Below are 15,092 nucleotides of genomic sequence, written 5' to 3' on the forward strand. Positions count from 1 at the left end.
TATACACAGCTAGACATCTTCCTAACCACTGTTGACAGGTTGGGGGAACAGGATCAAGTCAATGGGCGGCCAGGCAAAGTCTAAAAACCGTCATGGCAATATACGGAAAAGTCTGAATCTGACTTGAAAATAAAGGGCATCACTCCTCGTACAATCAGTTGTGCTGACAAATCAATTTTCCTCCCCTGCATGGTTTCCAAAGTAATGCTAACATCCTGTTTCAAAGTATCTAAAATGGGGCAGGACACAAACATATGAACACTATCAGAAGCTAAATAACCGCACTGCGGGCAGGTTGATCCTGCCTCCCTGCCCCATTGAGCAATCTTAACCGTGTGATATCAAGCTTGAACCATGTTTTAAAACACTAAGGTTGAAGATTAGCAGCAATAAATGGTGTCTGGGTCATGTACAATGATTCTTCAGCTTCCCTGTAAAATTTCCTCAAAATGTTTGGTCAAATCATCAGGTATCAACTCATTCAGAATTTTATATATCCCACTTAATGGGGTTGAACCACTAGATAACATCTCCATCAAGTTCACCCTAGAAAAGCCACAGTAACCCCATGTCTTCCTAACTAAAAAATCTCTTATCTAAAGATATTTTAAAAACTGTCTATTATCCAGCTCAATCTGTCCCTAATCTTATCGAACAAAAAATACCCCTATCCCGTCTATAACATCCTCATATATCCTCACACCCTTGTCATACCAATATCTCATATGCCCATTATTAAAGACATTTGGGAGTGAGTTATTACTATATATTGGGGTATTGGCGTTAATACGTCCCAGACCTAATTTTTCCGAACCAAATTCCAAACTTTAAACATACAAATTACATTTTTAAACTTCACTCTTTTATAATAGATACATTCTGTGTGGCGCAAAAGACACCATCTAGCCTCTTCGCCTAATATCAGCTCAAAAATTCAAATTGAGTTAACTATCTGTGTCATGTCCAGGTCCCCGCTGAGGATAATTCCCATTTTGTGTAAAACTGAGGCCCAGTGATAAAGCTGAATATTGGGTATTGTCCACCCACCTCTGTCTCTTGACAATGTTAAGAATTTAAGCACTCTCAAAGGGCGGCAATTAGCCCAGAATGAACCTAGAGAACAACTGATTCATAGCATTTAACCATGTACTATATATAATCAAGGGAATCGCCCTAAAAAAATATAAAATCTTTGGTAAAAAAGCATCTTAATGACATTACATCTCTCAACTATTGCAAGTTTAGGGTTCTCAAGTCTGTTAAATTCAGTTTTAAACTTAGAGAGTAATGGGTTCAAATTAATTTCAGTTAAATTAGACACATCTGCCATTACCTCCACTCCAAGATATACTGTGGTCTGTACCACTCGCAGATCACTCAACTGGAGCCCCTTGCCAACCAGAACCTGGATCTTATTTTGGTTAAGGTGGTAACCAGAAATCTTCCCAAAAGTATCAGCTTCATTTTCGATCTCCTTTAATACATCCAGTGGATTTGAGGTGATAAGTGCAGGATCATTGGCATATGCAAATATCTTAATGCTCCCTCCATTGCTTTGTACTCCTAAAATCTGATTATAGTACACAATCTTCCTAACGAGCGGATCCATATGTAATGCCAACAATAGGGGGAGCACAGACATCCCTGACTGGTTCCCCTGCTGGTCAAAACAGGATCCAACATCTCACCCATTATTGATATTCTAGCCATCGGGTTATTATACATTATTTCAACAGCCATAATGAAACTTTGCCCCAGTCCTCTTCTCTTTAAAGTTGACCAGAAAAAGGACCAGGAGACCCTATCAAAAGCTTTATCCGCATCTAGCAGGAGAAGCCCAATAGGGTCCCCGGTAATACCTGCAGCATCAAAAAGATCAATAATCTGCTGACTATGGTCTATTGTACTGCATCCTGGGACAAACCCATGCTAAGTTGGGGAAACAGTCGCCGATCATTTATCCAAAATCTTGGCTTATACCTTAATGTTGCTATTTATTAATGTGATAGGATGATAAGACCCTATCTCTCTGACCGCCTTGCTTGATACAGCAATATTGGCTGATCTCCAGGACTCAGGATCTCATCGCCCAGCCTAATCTCTGAAAAACACATCTTTCATCGATTTCTGTGGGAGGGAGCAAAGATTTTATAGGATTCCCCCATTATGGAGTCTGTTCCTACCGCCTTCCCATTTACCAGCAAACTAATTGCGCCTTGAATTTCATTTACCATAATGGATACCTCTAATGCCTCACTTTCTTATAGAGGCAATTTCTCACATAAAATTATGTATATGTAGTTCTGAATTGCTTCCTCCTCATTGATAATTTCTTCCATATAGAGTTTCTGGTAAAAGAATTGAAAGGCAGCCCATATTTCCAGAGTCTCAGTGACTAAACCTACACCCGGATACTCAATTTCCTATTTCCTGCCTTCCGTTATCCGCTGTCTAGTACGAAGCACTAACAGATATCACACTCGCTCGTTACAGTCATACATTTTGGACCGCCAAGCGCAGTATTTCCCAGCTGCCTTATTAGCCGACAAATCCAGAATTGCGGATTTTGCCAAAGCCATCTTTATTTATGCCTGCTCTACTTCACCATTATTCCTAAGTGCCTGTACCAACTGGGTTTCTGTTTCACATAGTCTTCTATAGTGTTCCTGAAAATATTCCTTTTCCATCAACTGCGTAGCCCATCCATATCTTAATGTTTCCCCTCTTATCCCAGCTTTTAATGCATCCCATACTGTCCCTAACTGCGCACTACCCCTATTCTCAGTTATAAATCTAGGAATCCATTCCCTCATATGTTGAATATATGCTTCCTCATAAAGAAGTGCACACAGGGGGATTTTACAATGCAACATCTTGGCAGCACCTCCTGAGACACAAAAAAAAATCTAACCTAGCGTGAGTTTGATGTGGGGCAGAAAAGAAATATATTTCCTGGATTTTAAGATTCAAGTATGGCCCATGTGTTGTTAAATAATGCTTTGAAAACTTTGGGCTTACAGCCATGATATGATCGCTCACCAAGCGTAATATTGTCAGTACTTAAATTTATATTAAAATCCCCACAAACGATGAGGGGCAACCGCTACCCAACCAACTCTGTATTCAGTCAATTAAGCAAGGTAGGGTCATCAAATACAGAGCCATACACTGAAAAAAGTGTAAAAGAAAATGTATCCACAACACATTGCATGATAACCCATCTACCGAGTTGGTCTGATTCATATTGTGGGAATCGAAATGTTTTCTTGCAAGCCATATTAGCGACCCCTCTTGTACGTGTTCCCTGTGATGTGGCAGAAATCAACTGATATCCAGCTAGTTCAGCCACTTTCTGTTGGGTGGCGGCCGGCTAAGAGGTCCGGTCGGGAGATCCATGCTCGCTGCAGACCTAATCTTCCCATAATCCGCAAACCACAGTTGGCAAAAGAAGGGACATAATTATGGACTCCGGAGCGCAAATAAAATAAAGTACTAGCGTGGAGATTCTTCAGAATGCAAAGCCCCTTACCTCGCAGTTCAGCGGGAGACAACATGAACGGAGCCGCGGTGGAAGCCGCTTTGCACTGCGCGCTAACGACATTCTCTGGGCTTTGGGCGGCCACATCGCAGGCGAGCAGAGGCTGCAGGAGGGCCTCTGGGAGAATCGCCTTCCTGTTCCGGGGCAGGAGTGGTAGCGCGAGCGCTGCTGCTACCAACACAAGCACTGCTGTGTCAGCTAAGACTCGGAGGAAGGCCACGGACAACTCACCCTTCCAGTTCCAGGGGAGAAGGGGAAGCGCTGCCAGCGTAAAACCAGGAAAAGCAGGCAAAAACGGGGGCACAACTACAACAGCTACAGTGGTCCCAGAGGCGGGAACAGTGAATTACACAGAGGAAACTACCCCTGTATTGCCCCCGGTGAAGCTGAAGATCCTTGGTGGCCCCAGAGAACGGCGAAACTCAGCGGGACCGGAGTGGAGGACGACACACCTGCCTATGAACAAGGTACCTGGTGAGGGGGAGGAGAAGGAGTTGCTTCACTTGACTTACTTGAGGGTTGCAGAGGGGGCAAGCAAACAACAGAGGGAAAGGAGGTAAAGGCGGCAGCCCCGTACAAACTTTGGGAGGTGCATGGGGGTGGGGAAACTCAAACCCCCCCAATCTGCCCTAATATAGTAGCAGCAGCAGCAGAAACCGATTAGGGCAACAACACAAGATCAAGCTACTTCCTTAGGAACAGATAGTTCCTCAAACACAGCTTACTCCCTCCTATAAAGCAGAGATTGGCCCCTAGAAGCACAAAAAGGAAACCCAAAGGGAATCCTAATTTAGATCTTCAAACTCCCAAAATAAAAGGCAAATCAAAAAAGGTGAAAGATCTGGAAAAAGGTCAGACAGAACAAAAAATCAGAGGGACCCCCTCTCTAAGGTCCTTCTTCAAGGTACAACAGCAAGTCCAACCTCAGGGAATGCAGGGCAACCCTACTGCTCTACAAGAAAAAAAAAAACTTTCACCTCTTGTGGCATTTAACGCAGGCTCCACCAAAAACACAAACTCCATCCCAATGAACAAAGAGAAAGAGACGGCTGCACACCCACAAGCCGAGGTACCTGGAGGCTCCACTATGACAAGTTCGGCTGAATCCACAGCAGCACAAACAGTGAGCAACATGGTGGAAGAGCAACCTGCCCTAAGCCAAACAGAGAAGTTCATGGAAAAGATGCTGGGAGTAATGAGAGAGAAATTCGCAGTTTTGGAGGCCAATCAAAGCAAGATCCAGGAAGTGTGTGAGATGCTCGACCGAAAACTGAATGCGCTAGGGGACAGACATCAAAAAATTCATAGTGACTTTCCTGGAAGAATACTTCCCCTGGGCTAAAGAGGCGAACCTGGCAGAAGACATACAGAGGGCACACTGCGACCCCTTTGGCAAAAATAAAGGGAGGAAAACCCCAAGGAAAATTTTTATTAATTTTAAAACATACACCCTGAAAGAAAGAATTTTAAGTGAGGCCTTAAGGAAAGGTACTTTCAACTAAGACGATTGGTCTTTCAGAATCCGCTCAGATATGTCTAAAGCTACCCAGGACAGGCAGTGGGAATTGGGACAGCACATGCAGGAACTAAAATCTCTTGGTGCTACAGTGCAGATGAAGTTCCCCGCGGCTCTGAGGTTCATGTGGAGGAATAAAATGTACAACATCAGGGACCCCAAGGAGGTCGAAAATTTTCTGGAACAGATTAAAGATCAACTGCGGACAGCAATATGAAACAACAAACATGAAAGGTGAAGCATTCTAATTAGGCGAAGTATGGAGCTCGAAGTGGGTGAAGAATACAGCCCAAAAAGAAGAAGGGAGGCTTCCTCAGGGTGGGTAACGGTAAATTTCACAAAAAAACAAAAATACAAAACAAAGAGAGAACACGGGTGGGGAGCAAACTAGGGAAAAAATAGAAAACATTTCCTCACTAGGACTCTATGGGGCCTGTAAACATGAATATATTCATGCGTTTCCAAGAGATAACATAGTAAGATGAAGACAAACTCCAAAGAATTCTGTATACTCTCTTGGAATGTCAATGGTCTTAGAACCAACAGTAGAAGGAGGAGGATCCTTGAATACCTAAAGTCAACGGACAGCGAGATCATTATATTGCAGGAGACGCGCCTTCTAAAATCAGAGTGGGATCAAATAATGAAAAATCGGAGCTGGGTTGATGCCTATGTATGCACTAACCAAGAATGTAATATTAATGGCATAGCAATTTTTTTTTAATCGCTCAAAACAACGACTGAATACACAGAAGTCGATAACAATAGAAGATGGGCAATAGCTAGAGTAAGAATATTTGATAATATATTTACTGTAGCAGGTTATTACGGTCTAAACACAGACGGCCCAACCCCCCCAACCAAAAACTCTATACACAGCTCCTATCAGCAACTTCCCCAATAGTGTTACGGGGTGACTATAACATTATCATAGATCCTAAAGTTGATAGATACCCTCCAGGAAGACAAGCAAACTTACCAAAAATGAGGGAGTGGCTGGGACACTACACAAAAGATCTGGACCTGATGGACATGTGGAAAGAGAAAGGCGACAAAAGACAGGCCTTTACCTTTCACAATGAAAATTAGGACACAAATCAAGAATTAACTACTACTTAATAAATAGGAGCCTATTAGGAAATGTCAGGAGAATAGAGCATCTGCCGGCTCACCTCTCCGACCATTCTGCAGTCCAACTTACTATACAAACGACAAAAAACAACTCACAATCCAGATGGACTGTTGATCGCTCGATACTATTAGATCCACAGCTGACAGAAGAACTCAGGACAGAGACAGACAACTTCTTCGAGAATAATACATTTGGGACCTCGAAACAAATCACCTGGGACACTTACAAGGCAGTAATCAGAGGGAAGTTGTTAAGCATGGGGGAATACAGATCAAAAGTTACAAAGCAAGAAATAAGAGACTTGGAGAGCAATATAAAACAACTCAATATACAAATAGCAGCAGTGCACACAACAACCACTAAAGACAGCTAGAAAAGTAAAGGCAAAAATAAAAAGAAATTCTGACAGACACGCTCGAGAGCAAAGTGAGGAGGAAATTGGAAGCCAGCAAATTATCGAACCATGAATATGGAGAAGGATGCGGCAAAATGCTGGCGTGGAAAATCAGGACCGACCAAACCAGAAACAAAGTACCCAGAATTCAGCAATATAATCAAACAGGACTAAGCACGGAGGACACAATAATCAGGCAGGAATTCACAAAATAATTTTCCAATCTATACAATGAAGAAACCAATCCTACTGAGGAACATCTGGGAAAATATCTAGATCAGCCACCTCTTCCATCATTATCGGAAGAAGAGAAAGAAGAACTGAATGCAGAAATCACAATGGAAGAAGTAGGAGACGTGATAAGAGGGCTAAAAAGAGGGAAAGCAGCCGTCCCGGATGCCTTACCAAATGAGCTCTACATCAATCTAAGGGAGACCCTGGTTCCACCAATAACGGAGTTACTAAACACAATCTACAGAGGACATGATAAAATCCCTGACTCCTGGAACGATGCAACTATTAGTATCATTTTAAAACCGGGGAAAAATCCAACGTTCTGTGAATCATATAGACCTATATGACTGCTGAACTGTGATTACAAAATATGTATTCAGATTATGGCAAAAAGGCTAGGAACAGTAATGACAAAACTGATTAATCCAGACCAGAATGGATTTGTGAAAGGCAGACAAATACAAGAAATAACACACACACTTTTTGGCACAATAGACATAGCCATATGTGAAAAAAAACATTAACTATAATTGCTTTCGATGCTGCAAAAGCATTTGACAGAGTCAACTGGACGTTTTGTGCTCTTGAGCAGGGCCATCAGTAAATATATTCTGGGGAGAGCTTTCTCTGTATAGTAGAGGAAATATACAAAAAACCGAGAGCTAAGATCTTAATCAATGGGAACCTCACTGAAAATATAGCAATCAGAAGAGGAACACAACAAGAATGCCCGCTATCGCCGCTACTTTTTAACCTTTACATTGAGCCCCTAGCAAGTAACCTCAGAAACCATAGCTCAATATCGCCCTTTAAACACCATGATTGGATCAAAAAGGTTGCTCTATACGCGGACGACCTAATCGTGTTTACAGACAACTTCCAAGACTCTATTGCAGCAATAGAAGAAACTCTAACTGACTACGGAAAAGTGTCAGGGTATCAGACTAACCAGGCAAAGACTGAGGCTATGAGCTGGAACACACAATTCAACAGCCCATACTCAAGAGACAAGATGAAATACTTGGGGATTAACCTGGTTAAAGATCTAGATAAAGTACCCCAGATAAACCTTAACAGAATTGCTGGAGAAACTAGAAAACGACTTAAAGTATGGGGAGGCCTGCCACTAAGCTTCTTGGGAAGATCCAACATAATAAAAATGTCCATCCTACCTAAATTTACCTACCTGTTTACCACTATACCTTTGGAATTCAAGAGGGAAGCTCTAAAGAAAATTCAGGGGGATATAACAAGTTTCATCTGGTCATCCAAAGGAACGAGAATAGCCTGGAGTAAACTAAGGAGGAAAAAAAGAACAAGGAGGGATAGCTAGTCCTGACCTTTTTGAATACTACAGAGCTTTTAATGTTAAGAACATGAGATCACTTCTGAAAAGCTGTCAATATTACCCTGAATTTCTACAAACAATGACAGGAAGAACAGATCACTTTCTATATAAATTTGGCCACCCGAAATTCTTTTAAAAGATACAACTAAAGATTCTTAATACTGCAGTAAAATTATGGTACCAAATAAGAAGCACATTGAATATACCATATTATAGTACCCTGGCTCCCGTATGGGAATCTCCGGGCACCCCAGAATGCCTCAAAGATTGCATGGCCACCCCGTTGAAAGCAGCTGGTATTAAAGAGTGGGACCAACTGATGACAGAGAACACCATATACAACTGGTATCAACTGACCTCATTGACTAATGCTTCGTTATCCAAATTCAAATACTACCAACTTACTAGCTGGGCAAAATCAAAGAACAGAAAAAAAGGGAAACAAAGAACTAGATAAAGATATGATGAAAGATTTGCCCATGAAAAAAGAGATATCTCGATCGTACTGGGCCCTAATAACAGCTGGGTAAGAAGTCTTTCTGATTCCAGAAACGATCTGGAGGAAAGACCTGCCAGCGCCGGACATAAAAAGCTTATGGCAAAGATCTTTGGAGAAATGCTGGTCCACTGTAAAGCCAGCCGCCTTAAAAAGAAACCCCTTATTTACTGTCCACAGGGCCTATTGGACCCCAAAAAGACTATCCAAGTTCAAGGGAACCAGAATAAAGACCTGCATTAAATGTGGATTGGAGAAGGCAAATGACATACACATGTTTCAGCAATGCCCTCAACTCGACACCTTTTGGCAGGAAGTTGGTAAGACTATAAGCACGGTATTGAGAAAACAACTCGAAGTAAGTATAAACCTTATCATCTTTGGGATTGATACTTCAACTGATATAAGTAAGCTAACAAAAAAAAACAATAAAATGTGTTGTTTGTATTGATTTTTATGGCAAGGAGAGAGATATGCATAAATTGGGTGAGCCTGACACCCCCAACACAAGAGGAGTGGCTGAACTCGATCCTTAGATTGAACAAACTCGATAGGAAAGGAAAGCCTAGCAAAAAATATAATTTCTGGGAAATATGGGAAGATCACTACCAAACTAATGCCTAATTTCCGCTTGCATCCAAAATATATATAGTCCAATGATTATGCGATGACAATAATTCAGACGGGAAACATTCCCGCTGAATAGCTAGGATGGCTAGCTCTCCTCCCCCTCACGAATAAATGGAATTATTGGTTATGGTAAAGGATTCAGGGGACTCCAACTGAAACAACCGTCAATGGGAAACTCCCCACCCAGGATGGCCTCTAAGGGGCAGTGCAGGCACAGATGTTACAGAGACGGGATCCCGACAACTCCTTACACGTAAATTCACAGAATGAGGACAATAAAAAAAAAATAAAAAAAATACTATATCTGTCTTCAGAGATTGAATATCTTCATTGACTCTTCGTATTTTTAGCGGGGTTTTCAAACCACAAATGTAAACAGAGGTAATTCTTAAATTACCCAAACTCATTGATGATACAGGAAAATTCCATACTGTTCCTTATCCCTGATACTATTAAATCAAAGTAAGCCTGCTGGAAAAGCCCCACTTCAGTCCCTCCACCCACCTCCCTCGCACTAGACCACCCCCATCCCCCTTTGCCCCCCTAGACAAAAAAAGCTCAGAAGACCCTTGTGATGCCTCCTGTATAGTGTTGCGCGCCACCGCCACCCATACAGCTTCACCCAAAAGAGAAAAAAAGAAAACCGCTTATTTACAAAGTTTCATCACAATCCCATCTAATCACCCCACAGGTTCTAACTGGTTTCTGGTCTCAGAAATCTCTAGTAGAAAATTCTAAGCTTTCATCTACGATGAGAATACTCAAATAAGCCTCACACCCTATCTTTTGGAAAGGTGTAATTAATTGTCAAAGCCTCCAGCTTCTTTCCACCGCATGACAAAGAAGGTGTGCCCATCAGATGAACGATGTGCTTCTGGCCGGGCTTTATCGAATACTGCCTTTCACAGGAGAAAATTGCTCAAAAATATTAGGATGGCTCTCGGCTTTTCATTTACAACATTCTGACCTTTCCTACTTCAAAGCATAAGTGGGAAGTGATGAACATGCTGGACTTCCTTCTCCCAAACCCAGTATGCTAGTTCGGGGAAGCCACACTTCAATAAGCGCAACACAAAAGCTCTAATGTCTTCCCCTTCTGCATTTTCTGGTATGGCCAGAACTCTCAATTTATTGTGCCTTTGACCAACTTCAAAATCTTCAAGTTTCACCATGACATCCACCATCTGAGATTCCTTTGCTGTGGCATGACTCTCAGTTCCAGCCTCTAGTTCAACTATTCGCTCTCTCGGCAATCTCTGTACATGCCTTGTTCACTTTCCTAATACCACCTTGAAGTTTTTTTAGTGCAAGATGGGCCCTCTTATGCTCCTGTCTAGCTTCCCCCCTGTATCTGTTTGAGCGTAGAATAGATTATGCTCACAGAAGGAGAGAAATCCACTGCATCCTTAGGTTCATCAAGCAACTCTTTAGCCCATTGTATTATATCCCCTCCCTCAGGACCACCGTCCTCCATAAAGAAACGCATGGTTGAATAATCCAATTTTATTTGACTAGAGCGACTCTGGTCCAAATCTGAGAGCCTGTCCTCAAACGCTTTCCCCCTTTGTTTCGCTATCTTCTGTTTTGGAGGGGAAGGCACTTTTGAGTGCTAGGATTAGAAGATGAACTGTCCGACTCTAGTTCTGAGTTATCCATCTCAGATACTCCTCCATCACTAAGACTGGATAGTTCTGAATCCACATTAGGAGAAAATAATTTTTTACCACATTCTTGTGTCTCACCAGAGCCTGAGCCTGTAAAAACTTAGAGCCATTTACTCAGCCATCATACCTTGTTTTCTTTGCCTTAATAGTCTCAACACCTTCTACACAGCCATGTAAGGACTCATCAGACCACAAAGTTGCAAGCCCCTGTTAGACCATTGGCGTGGGTCTCCCTTCCATTGTTTGCTGTTGCCTCATGTGTTTTTGCTGGTGTTAGATGCTTTGGGCACTGTGCCACTGCTGTCCAGTGCCACAGTGTGAGTGCTCCCTACTGTAAGATGATGTATTGATTAGTGGTTCCGTGATTGGATGTTTGGTTTACTGTCAGGCCCTAGTACAGTGCGTGTAAATCCAAATGCTGCTAGTGCCAGGTCTAACAGCTCCATATTCACTTTGTTCACGGGTGGGGTGCTAGAAATATCCAGAGCCGATGTAAGCAAAGTCTCACTGTCAACACTAGCAGGATATCCCCCTTCTCCTCCACCTTGCCATGACCAGCAAACATCCCTGGATCCCCCGTTGCTTTGGAGGTCCCAAATCCTCACTAAGACGTTGACCTTTGGGTTGGTTTTTCCCACCTCCAACTCACTGGTTCCTGTTACGGCAGCAGCATCTCCAGCCTTCCTTCCAGCCGGTGTCTTCCACAGTGCTAAAGAACCACGAGGATTCCCCGCCACCCCAGCCCCCTATGCGCAGCCCTCCGCCTGGTCCCAGGGGGGCTTCACTTGTTTTGGAAGCATACCATAGAGCCCTAGGCGGCGTCCCCCATTGCACAAATTAAGCAACACCCTCTGTACAGCGCAAAGCAGCAGGTGAGTGAAACTGGTAATTCTCCGTTTCAATATTCTTCCTCGCCGACGCCTCAAGTCATCCAAATTCCAAGGGGTAACCATGAAGATAGTTTCTAGCCGTTTTCCGAGTAGTTTCAAAGAGTTTCGTGACTAGCCGTGGAGTGCTCAATGGGTGGCTACTTGCAACACTTACACAGTCACCATCTTGTCCCCCTGAATTCACTTTCTAAAGATTATTCTTTAAATGTGTTTACTAAAATATTATATGAATATGTTACCACCATAGATGAAAAAGATTTTTATATATGCATGCAATTACCAACTCCTGTTTTTGAGGGAGTGACATATTATCACTTTCCTTTAACATATGGTATATCCTTTAGTGTTGTAACAAGTTTGTGTTATAATAAAGGACGATTTGAATACTGCTAATCAAATTATGACTTGATTTTCTCAGAAGTTCCAGTAAAGTAAAATCTAAATATGGTGCCTGATGCATGAGGTGCTAGAATAATGGGGAATTTTCATCCTACATCACCTTTAGAGACTGTATATGTGTATAGATAACCTTACCTGTGCTTTACATAGCATAGATGTTTTTTTAATATATTCAGTAGAAGATCATAGGGAAGAAAGAAAAAGGAAATCTGAAAAACAAATGAAAACACCTCCATGAGCTCATAGAGAGGGTGATCACAAAAAGGGAGAAACATACGCTGCAATGACTCAGCATTGGCAACACATGGGAAAGCTTTGCATACTAAGATGCATTACAGAGCATAGTAATAAATTATTTGGTTGCAGTTAATGTGAACACACCTGTCTACCTATGGGAGGATGGGGATTATTTTTAGCAGGATTGGATTCAATATTTCCTGGAGTATATCTTGTGTGTGGGAAAAATGCTTATTGCAATTTGCTTATGCATTCGTATGGGTGTTGCTATGTGGAAATATTTTTCCATAAAATATATCATATTGATGAAAGCATTGGAATCAATGAAAGAAAACATGCACGCTTTAGAAAAGGATTACGTGCTGCAGAAATTATTGAGGATATTTTTGGAGCAGTAATACTCTCAGTAGGAGTAATATTGAATTCAAACACATTTCTCAAATATTGACAGTAATAGATCATTTATCAACAGAAACTGCTGGAGGATTGTAACTATTCGATACTGAAATGGTTGCTATTAGGTCCCTGGTTATACAAAACATGTTTGCTTTAGACATACTCCTAGCAAAAGAAGGCAAAGTCAGTCACATGCTGAAAGTTGCACTTATTTGTTTACTAACAATAGTACTGATTTATTTCTAAATTGTAAGAATAAGAGAAATTCTGAAGAAACTAGAGGGTGAAAAATAACTACAGCAGAAATTGAATTGGAAGACAAAAGGAGTAATTTCTATGATGAGATGAAAAAGGTAAAACTGAAACAAATGAAAACAACTGCGTTTTAGAGTGACATCAGATCATAATTAAGATAAGATCAAATTGTCTGATCGCTTAATTCACCATTAAAGGGGGAACTGATGGAGGGTACATTTTAAAGTGTTCTGAAAACCTTCTTGAAATGTGAGAAGAAGTATTTAAAGAAAGAAAATAGTTATTGGCTTTTTGTAATGTAATCACTTGATAAAGCATCTAAACTTCGATAACCTAGAAAATGTGCTGCTGATTACCTAACGTGACAAACAAATAGACTGCTCATAAATTGAAACCCTTGAAAATGATTTAAAATGTTGGTTTAAAGATGATTGACAGTATTGAGATTTTCTGTTTTATCCTAGTTATATGCAAAGTAAGCATGAGAAACAAGAGTGATGCATAGTAATTGGCTTGAAGAAATAAAAATGTGAGTATTTTTTTATAGTAGTACCTCATATTGATATGTCGTTTATGGAGAAAATAGTAATGAAGAAAGTTTACTAAGAAAACTGAATTATTTATATTAATGTTTGATTTGTGGTGATCATAATGTGGAAATGATTTAACCATTTTTTCGTGTAGGCCTCAAATGCCTCTTTTCCTCGTTTTGAAAGACAGAATCTAGCTGAAGTAGTCATTTCAGACGTTATGAGAACTTTTCCGAGAGTTTCTCTTCCCTGCTTATGAAAAATCGGTCCGTTTCTGATTCAGAAAATCTTTTGACAGAAATGTTTCAATATACTTGCAAACCCAGAGATAGTGTCTGGGAACAGACAGTCAGTGCACAAATGAACTTTCTTACTTCTGAGGAAAGGACGGAAAATATAAAGGTGATAAAATTGATGATTTAACAAAAGGATTACTTAATGCTTCTGGATTATTTAGTGATGTATCGATCACACCATGAGGAGCCCACTGTGGACAACCAATGGAAAACATAACATATGATGGAAGTAACATTTCGTGGGCATAAACTGAGAACCTTTGGACGAGGAGTTAGGGTGGCTGGTTATCATTTTCAATTTCCCTGCCTGGAATGCTGTCGGACTGAAGTTAGATTACCTTTTAAGCCAAATCCCTTTAAACTGATCTTTCCAATCTAACTCACCTGCGCTTTGCCGTCTGGTAAAGTGAGCAGGTATAACTCTTTGGCTGAAGAATCATGGACTCAATCCTGTGACTACTTACGCTTCGTTTCTGCTAAATTGGTTTCTATGACCCAAATGTTAACTTGATTTCCTATGTTCTCTCTCTCTCTCTCTTCTTGTTCTCTAGGTCATCAACAAAATGTTTATTTACTGAATCTGTATGACATTGTGTGACTAATTGTACTAAATGAATTTGATGAGCAAAAACTTACAAGTGATTTGTGTTTCTTGACCATTCAAATTGAGGCAAAGATAACTGATATTCGGATATATTTTCTTGTTTTGGGTCATTCTTAGTGTGGAATTTGTTGTCATAAAATGTATTGATTAACATGTAATGACTGTTGTTTATTTATAGTTCAAAATGGGTATTTTCTTATTCCTGGTCCTCGTAAGATTTTGCCCAATGTTCTCTTGATATCCAAGTCCCTGTTAGGTCACATAAAAGATTAGACCTGGACGGTAAACTCTGCTCTGTTCAAGGAATTTTCTGAGTTTTCTGCACTCTGTGCTCCATGGAGCTCGCGGAGTGCAGAAAACTCCACTCCACACTTATGAACAGTAAGTTGGCTAGCACAAGCTAAACTGAGCGGCAGGAAAATCAGCGTGAACGGCAGTACTCACTGAACTCCATCACTTGTGGAACTCAATTCCTAAAATTTGTAAAAGAAGATATTAAGGGTAGAATTTGTGCACTGGTGATATGAACTTTT

The sequence above is a fragment of the Lissotriton vulgaris genome, chromosome 3_1 (assembly GCF_964263255.1).
Source record: "Lissotriton vulgaris chromosome 3_1, aLisVul1.2, whole genome shotgun sequence".
NCBI lineage: Eukaryota > Metazoa > Chordata > Amphibia > Caudata > Salamandridae > Lissotriton > Lissotriton vulgaris.